At 41.5% G+C, this 9292-nt stretch overlaps 1 non-coding gene across 1 annotated transcript; it reads left to right on the top strand.

Annotated features, from left to right (window-relative positions):
• Positions 1-5833: 5833 nt before the first annotated feature.
• LOC131241564 (small nucleolar RNA R71) lies at positions 5834-5940 on the top strand. Its single transcript, XR_009169124.1, has one exon. It is a non-coding gene; the product is annotated as a small nucleolar RNA R71 (small nucleolar RNA).
• Positions 5941-9292: the final 3352 nt, after the last annotated feature.

The raw sequence follows: 9292 nt of genomic DNA, 5'->3' as shown, positions 1-9292 counted from the left end.
CATTTAAATTTCACTCCTCTATTTCAGGATATCATTGGTAACCACAAGAGAATTCATGATAACCAATACCTAAACCAAAGCTTGATTCATTCTTCCAGCTTTTGATGATTTTCACACTATGTCAACTTGCTTAAAAGTACAGCCAAGGAGGAGAATCGAATCTACACCTATAGGGAGCAAACCTATGGTAAAGACCGGTTACCAAAAAGTTTATGAATGTCAACCTTGGGGAATTAAACCTTCACCTGTAGGGAGCAAACCTATGGTAAAAACCATTCGCCCAATCTTTTCAATTTCTCAAGTTGGTTCCTTTCAAGCTTAGTGATCACCAAATTAATCCTTCAATATCGAATGGAACCTTAATGTGTAAGCGAGATGTGACATGTAAAATTATGATTCAATCAATGTTTAAAATTTCTAATCATGGATTAATAGTTCTAACTTAACTGTGAAATCTAACAAATAGTTGAATCCAAGAGTCATAAATTCCAACATCACTTATCTTATAATTCTAAATCCAAGATGGCCATCAAAATCGCTTCGAATTCATACGAAATTCTAGAAAAATTTAAAAATTTTCACAATTTCTGCTCAAGACTAAGAAAATACAGATTAGGAGACCTAATCTCCTACCCCCAACCTAAAATCTACATTGTCCTCAATGTAAAAGAAATAAGCATGCGATGCACCTGGGACAAAATAAGTAAATGAGAAGTGATGGGAAGATAGTACCTGGATGATGAATCGAGAAACACTTTCCAAGAGATCGCAACATGGGCGTCGGTCAGCACGAGAGAGAGACCAACAGAAGTAAAATAAAATAACAAAAATAAAATCCTACCTATACCACTTTCGTAGGTGTTCTCGATTGCATTTAGCGTATGCAACAAGCCTTTAAACCCCTAGGTTGCCCCTAGTGGACGAGTTGTAGTCTCGTGAGGGTTTGCAGTAATGTTACCCACAAACATTGAACTAACTAATGATAAAAAATGAAATGAAATGAAGAACTGGGTTGCCTCCCAGGAGCGCTAAGTTTACCGTCTTCAGCTAGACAAATAAAGCAACTACCCTAGTCCTAAGAAAACAGGAAACTTACCTATACCTCCATCAGACTAGGAGATCAATCCTGGTAAACAGGATCAGTCAGAGGCATGGACATGTCCTCTGAATCAAATTTCTCGACAAATAGTTTCAATCGATGTCCATTGACTTTAAACTCCTTGCCATTGTCGGGATCTCTTATCTCAACGGCCCCATACGGAAAAACAGTGACAACAATGTAAGGGCCGGTCCAACGAGATCGAAGCTTACCCGGAAAGAGATGTAATCGAGAATTGTACAAAAGGACCTTCTGACCAGGCGTGAATGATTTTCGCAAAATGTGTTGGTCATGAAATGCTTTCATCTTGTCCTTGTAAATTCTCGAATTATCGTATGTATCATTCCGGATTTCCTCAAGTTCATTCAACTGAAGTTTGCGTAGCGAGCCAGCGTTGTCCAAATTGAAATTAAGATTTTTGATCGCCCAGTACGCTTTATGTTCCAGCTCCACAGGCAAGTGGCAAGCTTTCCCATAGACAAGTCTAAAGGGAGACATTCCAATAGGGGTTTTAAAGGCAGTACGGTATGCCCATAAGGCATCGGTCAATCGAATTGACCAATCCTTGCGATCAGGGTTAACCGTTTTCTCTAGAATATGTTTGATCTCCCTATTGAAAATCTCAGCTTGTCCACTTGTCCGTGGATGGTATGGGGTGCTCACTTTATGAGAGATACTATATTTCTTCATTAAGCTCTTAAATGGTTTATTGCAAAAGTGTGAGCCTCCATCACTAATGATGGCTCGAGGCGTTCCGAATCGAGAAAGGATGTTTTCTTTTAGGAATTTAATGAACGTGCGATGGTCATTAGTTCGACACGGAATCGCTTCGACCCATTTAGTGACATAATCCACAGCGAGCAAAATATACAGATTTCCAAATGATTGGGGGAATGGTCCCATGAAATCGATGCCCCAGCAATCAAATGCTTCAATGATAAGGATGGGATTCAAAGGCATCATATTTCGACGGGACAATGCTCCCAATTTCTGACAACGCTCACAAGCTTTGCAAAACTCATGAGTGTCCCTAAATATAGTGGGCCAGTAAAAGCCACACTGCAGAATCTTGGCCGTGGTCTTTTTAGCAGAAAAGTGACCACCACAGGCATGTGAATGACAGAAGGAGATGACGCGCTGATGCTCATCGTCTGGTACACATCTCCTTAGAATTTGGTCTGGGCAATATTTAAATAAATAAGGATCATCCCAGAAAAAGTTGCGCACCTCGGTGAAAAATTTCTTCTTATCTTGCGCAGTCCACTATGTCGGTATGGCACCTGTAGCAAGATAATTAGTAATATCAGCAAACCAAGGTGAATGAGAGACTCTGAACAGTTGTTCATCAGGGAACATGTCATTGATATGAGTCGTCTCAAGGGACTCAGAGGTATTAAGGCGAGAAAGGTGATCAGCCACTACGTTCTCTACTCCCTTTTTATCTTTAATTTCCAAATCAAATTCTTGGAGTAGAAGGATCCATCGTATCAAACGGGGCTTAGAATCATTCTTCGAAAGAAGATACTTAAGTGCCGCATGATCTGTGTAGATAATGATCTTGGATCCGATCAAGTAGGACCTAAATTTGTCCAAGGCGAATACTACAGCTAAGAGTTCCTTTTCCGTAGTCGAGTAGTTCACTTGGGCAGAATTTAAAGTTCTATTTGCGTAATGAATGACGTAGGGCCTCTTATCTTTTCTCTGGCCTAGGACTGCCCCAAGAGCATAATCAGAAGCGTCGCACATAAGCTCAAAAGGAAGGCTCCAGTCGGGTGGCTGCATGATAGGTGCAGTGGTTAACGTGCCCTTAAGCTTGGTGAAAGCTTCCTGGCATTGCTCAGTCCACTCGTACGGAGCATCCTTTTGAAGAAGATTACATAAAGGACGAGAGAGGAGACTAAAGTCCTTTATGAATCGCCTGTAAAATCCTACGTGTCCTAAGAAGGATCGCACGTCTCTGATGTTCTTGGGTGGAGGTAGGTTAGAGATAAGATCGATTTTTGCCTTATCTACCTCGATTCCTTTGGACGAGATGATATGCCCAAGGACAATTCCCTTCTGAACCATGAAATGACACTTCTCCCAATTAAGTACCAAGTTCTTCTCTTCACATCTTTTCAGCACACATTTAAGACTTTCCAAGCACTTACTGAAAGATGGACCGTAAACAGAGAAATCGTCCATGAAGACCTCTAGATATTGCCCTACCATATCAGAAAAGATACTAAGCATACATCGCTGAAAGGTGACAGGGGCATTACATAGTCCGAATGACATCCTTCGATAGGCAAAGGTGCCGTAGGGACATGTAAATGTGGTCTTTTCCTGGTCTTCAGGGGCTATCTCTATCGGGTTGTAGCCCGAATACCCATCAAGGAAACTGTAATAGGAATGACCAGCTAACCTTTCAAGGATCTGATCAATGAATGGTAAAGGAAAGTGGTCTTTTCTCGTGACGGTATTCAATTTCCTGTAGTCAATGCACATTCTCTAACCAGTAGTGACTCTAGTTGGCACGAGTTCATTATTAGCATTAGCTACGATGGTGATTCCGGACTTCTTAGGGACCACTTGAGTTGGACTCACCCATTGACTATCGGATATAGGGTATTAATACCCACGTCCAATAGTTTAAGAACCTCGGCTTTAACTACTTCCTTCATGTTTGGATTTAGTCTATGTTGTGGTTGCCGAGCGGTTTTTACATTATCCTCAAGATATATGCGGTGAGTACAAATCGAGGGATCGACTCCCTTGAGGTCCGCTATCGTCCATCCCAGGGCTCCTTTATGGTCAAGGAGAGTAGATATGAGCATACTCTCCTGTTCTTTCTCCAGGTGGGCAGAGATCACCACCGGGTATGTCTCATCTTGACCTAAATAGGCATATTTCAAATCAGAGGGCAAAGGTTTTAGGTCAAGCTTCAGCGGCTTAAGGTTAGACGGTAGAGGCACTACATCGATTTGTGGCAATTCTTCAAATTGTGGCCTCCACCGGTTAACTTCAAGTACCGGTGCAGTATCAAGCAAGGCACACGTCTCCCTAATCATGTCATCATCAAAATTGTGGGAGTGGGTCAGGCACGTCTCTAAATGGTTGGAGGATAAGGTCAGAGGTGTAGTATCTTCCACGAAAGAGTCAATCATGTTAATGTCATGGAAATCGTCATCATCCTCTGCGTTGCTGCCGTTTTTGAAAAAAATGTTTGACTCCAATGTCAAATTTTCAAAAGACATACTCATGACACCATTCCTGCAATTGATAATTGCATTTGACGTGGCAAGGAATGGGCGACCAAGAATGATGGGAATCTAAGTGCTTTTGTTATTGATGGGTTCAGTGTCCAGGATGATAAAATCTACAGGGTAGTAAAATCTATCGACCTGGACTAACACATCCTCAATTATCCCTCTTGGTACACGAACAGAGCGATCAGCAAGTTGTAGTGTGGTTAGGGTGGGTTTTAATTCACCCAAACCTAACTGTTTGTATACCGAGTAGGGAATCAGATTGACGCTCGCTCCTAAGTCAAGAAGTGCATGATCAATTCGGTGGTTCCCGATTACACATGATATGGTTGGGCTACCGGGATCCTTGAATTTCTGCGGCACGTCTTGCTTCAGGATGGCACTCACTTTCTCAGTCAAGAAGATTTTCTTTTGAATAATTTTCCGTCTTTTGGTCGTGCATAAGTCTTTCAGAAATTTGGCATATGAAGGAATCTGTTTCACGACATCAAGTAGAGGAATGTTGACTTTCACTTGTTTCAACACCTCTAGAATATCCTGAGAGTTAGAGAGAGGTTTTGGTGAAACCAACCGTTGGGGGAATGGAGCAACTGGCTTCTCTAGAAGTTCCGGTTCTACTTTTTGTGAGGCATCACTGGATCCATCATTGTTGTCCTCTTCTGGTTCTTGAGGCTTTTCGGGCCTAACCGGAAGAGTTTTATCAATGATCTTCCCACTCCTAAGAGTGGTGATGGATTTAGCATACCCCATCTGATTTGAAGAGCTGGGATCATTACTCTCGTATTGCGGTTTAGGATTGGGGAGAGGCTGTGCAGGAAGCATCCCCTTTTCTATAACCGTCATACGAGAATCTATCTTTTACATAAAATCTGTAATTCCCCGCATTGCCTGAGCCCGCTCTTGTATGGGATTTTGAACCGGTTCCTCTTGAGGTTTCACTTGATTTGGATTTCGATTGAAGAAACCTGGAGGAGTAGCCGTCTGTCCATTCCTCCAACTAAAGTTTGGATGATTTTTCCAGCCAGGGTTATATGTATTGGAGTTAGGTCCAGTAAAAGGTCTTTGATAATTATTTACGGCATTGGCTTGTTCATTCAACACTCCTCGAAAGGTAGGTATTGTAGGACAGTTTTCAGTTGTGTGAATGTTGCAATCACAGATACCGCAAACAATTTCATTGACCTTATCTTTCTTTCCTTCCATGGCCTCAACTTTCCTTATGAGCGTAGTCACTTTACACTTGAGATCATCCTCTTCTTTCAAGAGAAATAATCCACCTTTCTCCTTTAATTGAGTCGGCCTAGACGTGGTGTTCGACTTTGGGTAATAGTCCCAAGATTGTGTTTTTTCAGCCAGATTGTCGAGGTAGTCCCATACCTCGTCGACATCTTTATTAATGAACTCTCCATTACACATTGTCTCGACCATTTGGCGCATGGAAGATGTCAGTTCATCGTAGAAAAAATTTGTAATGCGCCACGTTTCAAATCCGTGTTGTGGGCATGAACTGACCAAATCTTTGAACCTTTCCCAACATTGGAAGAATGTTTCATCTTCCTTTTGGGCAAAGTTCATGATCGCTTTTCTGAGGGTAATCGTTTTATGATGTGGGAAGAATTTTTTTATGAATTCCCTCTGCATGTCGTTCCACGTGCCAATGGATCTAGGACGCAGTGAATGTAACCACGTCTTAGCTTTCTCTTTTAAGGAAAAAGGAAAGAGTTTCAGCCTAATTGTATCCTCAGATACATTAGGAAAACATAAAGTAGCCATAATCTCATCGAACTCTTTCAAATGTAAATATGGACTTTCTGATTCAAGTCCATGGAATTTGGGAAGGAGTTGGATAACTCCTGGCTTGATGTCCATTTGTCCTGTGTTTTCAGAAAAAATCATGCATGAGGGCGTACTCACTCCCGCCGGTTGTAGATAATCTCGTAGAGTACGAGGCGGGGGTGCCTGTTGCACCTCATTCTCATCTTGGGTATCCTCCACCCTTGGTGGAAGTAGAGGAGGTTGGTCTTCAGCCATAACTTCAGTTAACTCAGGGGATTTCGAGCGGTGTCTAGTCCTGCGATGGATAGTCAACCCCTCAACCAATCCTCCTTCAGTCAAGAGACGTCGAGTGTTGTCACGGGCCCACTTGGGCATGAAACACTCGCAGCCCTCAATCAAATTCAAAGCCTAATCCTAAGAAAGGAAAAGAAAATCTAAAAAGAAAGAGAGGGAGAGTTGGAAAGGAATTACCAAATTGAAGCTCCTAAGTTAAGGACCTGCAAAATAAAACAAAATAAGTTAGATTTTTTTAAAAAGAGAGGAACAATCCTTTTAAAAGAAAGGTAGCAGTAAACTGATTTCTAAAAGAAAGTGGAAACTTCTAAAATAAATTAGGAAAGTCCTAAACTAGAAAGTAAATTACCAAAAGAGAACTGAAAAATAGAAAGTAGAGGAGTGTACCAAATTAGAGATTTCTATCTTAAAGGCCTACAAAATAGGAAAGTTAGTTTCTAAACAAAAATTCTGAAAATAAATTAGGAAACAAATTAGATTTTAAAAGAGTTAAAATTAGAAAGTTACTAAAATAGAAAGTTAATTTCTAAAAAGGGAAAGAAATAACCTAATTTCTAAAAATAAACTATTTCCTACAGAAAGGAGGATACTAGAATTAGAAAATTTCTAAAATTTAAACCCTAATTCTAAAAATAGGAAAAAGTAGAGAGATTAGGAAGAAATTACCAATTGAGAAACTTATGTCAAGATCCTATAAAACAGGAAAAAAGTTAGTTTTGAACTCAAATAAAAATAAATAAAAAACTAAGGTTAGTAAAATCCTAATCTTAAACTTATCCTAAAACCAATTAATTTCAGAGAATCGTAACCGTCAGTCCCCGGCAATGGCGCCAAAAACTTGTTCACTCCCCAAGTATAGGGTTGTGATGTAGTAATAAACTCGGTAAGACCGAGGTCGAATCCACAGGGACTGATACCTGTACGTTATCTGAAACCAAGTAGAACTAGAACTAGACTAAGATGTGATCTAAACCAAATAGAATTTAAGAAATAATTGTGGAATAATTATCTAAAACTTTAAGGAATTCAGAGGAAGGAACTAGGGATTCAGAGGATCCACTTGTAGAGATCAGGGAGAAATTATGCCTGCTTCAGAAATCATAGAATTTGACAAGACTTCCTTTGATATAGTTTTCAAGAGGTGAAAGGTATATGAATTAGAATGGATTCCATCACCAAGCCATGCCCAGGAGACAAAGTAAACAACAAAATTAAACTAATTACCAACCAACCAACAATGTATGAGGATCAGGAAGGGTACTGTCATCCTACCATGCCCATTGGACATTGATGAACAACAGGGGTTCCTGACTTCATAAACATAAAAAAAAGGAAAAGAAATACTCAAAGCTATTGCAAACCCATTGTAATTTCAGTCATAACAGACCATAAAAGACTAAGAAAAATATTCCTTCAATAATCAACTATATCAAATTCAGTTTATGAATTAAAGGCACACAGTAAAATCTCCCATCTCGCTACAGGCTTCACCTCTTAGCCCTAGCTAAGAGGTTTAGCCAGACATGAATGGCTTGGACTCAAAGCAAATAAAAAGAGAGAGAAAATGAAAAAATAAAAGAAAAATAAGAAAAACTTCTTATCTTTTCTCTCCCATCTTCTCTCTCTGTCTTCCTTTCTTCCGTCCTCCACACGTTGCCAGCAGCTTGAATCCCTCCAGCCACGTCTAGCAGAAAGCCCAGCTCACGTGCTGATCTCTTCTTTCTTCAAAGCCAAGACCGCCACCCACGGTTTCTCTGCTCTTCCTCTCACGTTCCAGCTTCCAGCCCTCTTTTTTTTCTCTTTCTTCTCTCTCTTTATAGGTGCCAAGGGCTGTGCAGGAGAGGCCTGGCCGGATTGCGAAATCCTTTGCTGCAGATTCCTTGCGGAACTCTGCTTCTACAACCGGAAACGCTTAACTGTTTACGTTTGGACTAAGTTTGAGAGGAGGAGTCTTCCCCTCTTTGAAATCTGCCAGCGTGGTGAGCGTAAGCACCCCTTGTATGATCAAATGGACGGCTTGGATCGCTGATCCGTTCACGGACGGCGGCCCGCAACTTCCCGTAACTTCCGGTTTTCCCGAACGCGCGTAAGGCGTACGCAGAGGTGCTGACGTGTTCGGTGGGCCCCACAGAGGTATTTTAGGAGAAATCCACCCCGTCCATTAAATTCAGGACGAAATTTCAGTCAAGAATGGGTGGTTTTGAACGTCCATTGACGCGGCCCAGAGAAGAAATCACCTCAAAAATTGTTTTGAACGTCGCAGGACCGCCTGTTTGTGGCCTCTGTATCACGCACGTGTGCTTGCATGGGTCCAAAAGTTTAGCAAGGTTTTGTAGTAGTTGAGGCCCTCTACACGATGGACGGTTTGGATTGTCCACTGGAACAATGTGTGGGGCCCACTAGCGTCCGAAAAAATGGACAGTGTCTGTCCGTTTTGCGCGTGAAATGGCAATTGCCGTATTTGGGAAGGGGAGCAGGTCAGCGCTGCTGACCCGCGTTTGTTGGCTCGGTGCGGCTCGGGTCTACGTGTGCTGTGCACACACACGCGTAAAGTGGGGCCCACCTTCCTTCTTTTGATAAATCCACATCGTCCATCTGGTTTCCCATCTAATTTAATGGGTTGAGACCAAAATTGAAGTATATCCAGATATCAGGCGGGCCAGAATTAATGGTTTATGGGCTGATCTGTCAGTTGGGGTGCTTCTATAGTGATCCGAGGGCTGAAATTTGATATGTACGGTTAATTTATGGCCCTCAGGCCATGTATGAAGTTTTGAGCCAATCAGATGGCAAGAACTATGTGATCTTGCATTTTTCACCAATTTCGGGCCTCTTTAACGTGAATGGCCTGATTTCCTCAGATCCTTGATGCATA

The sequence above is a fragment of the Magnolia sinica genome, chromosome 3 (genome assembly GCF_029962835.1).
Source record: "Magnolia sinica isolate HGM2019 chromosome 3, MsV1, whole genome shotgun sequence".
In the NCBI taxonomy this organism is placed as follows: Eukaryota; Viridiplantae; Streptophyta; class Magnoliopsida; order Magnoliales; family Magnoliaceae; genus Magnolia; species Magnolia sinica.
This window is presented reverse-complemented; position numbering and strand designations above follow the sequence as displayed.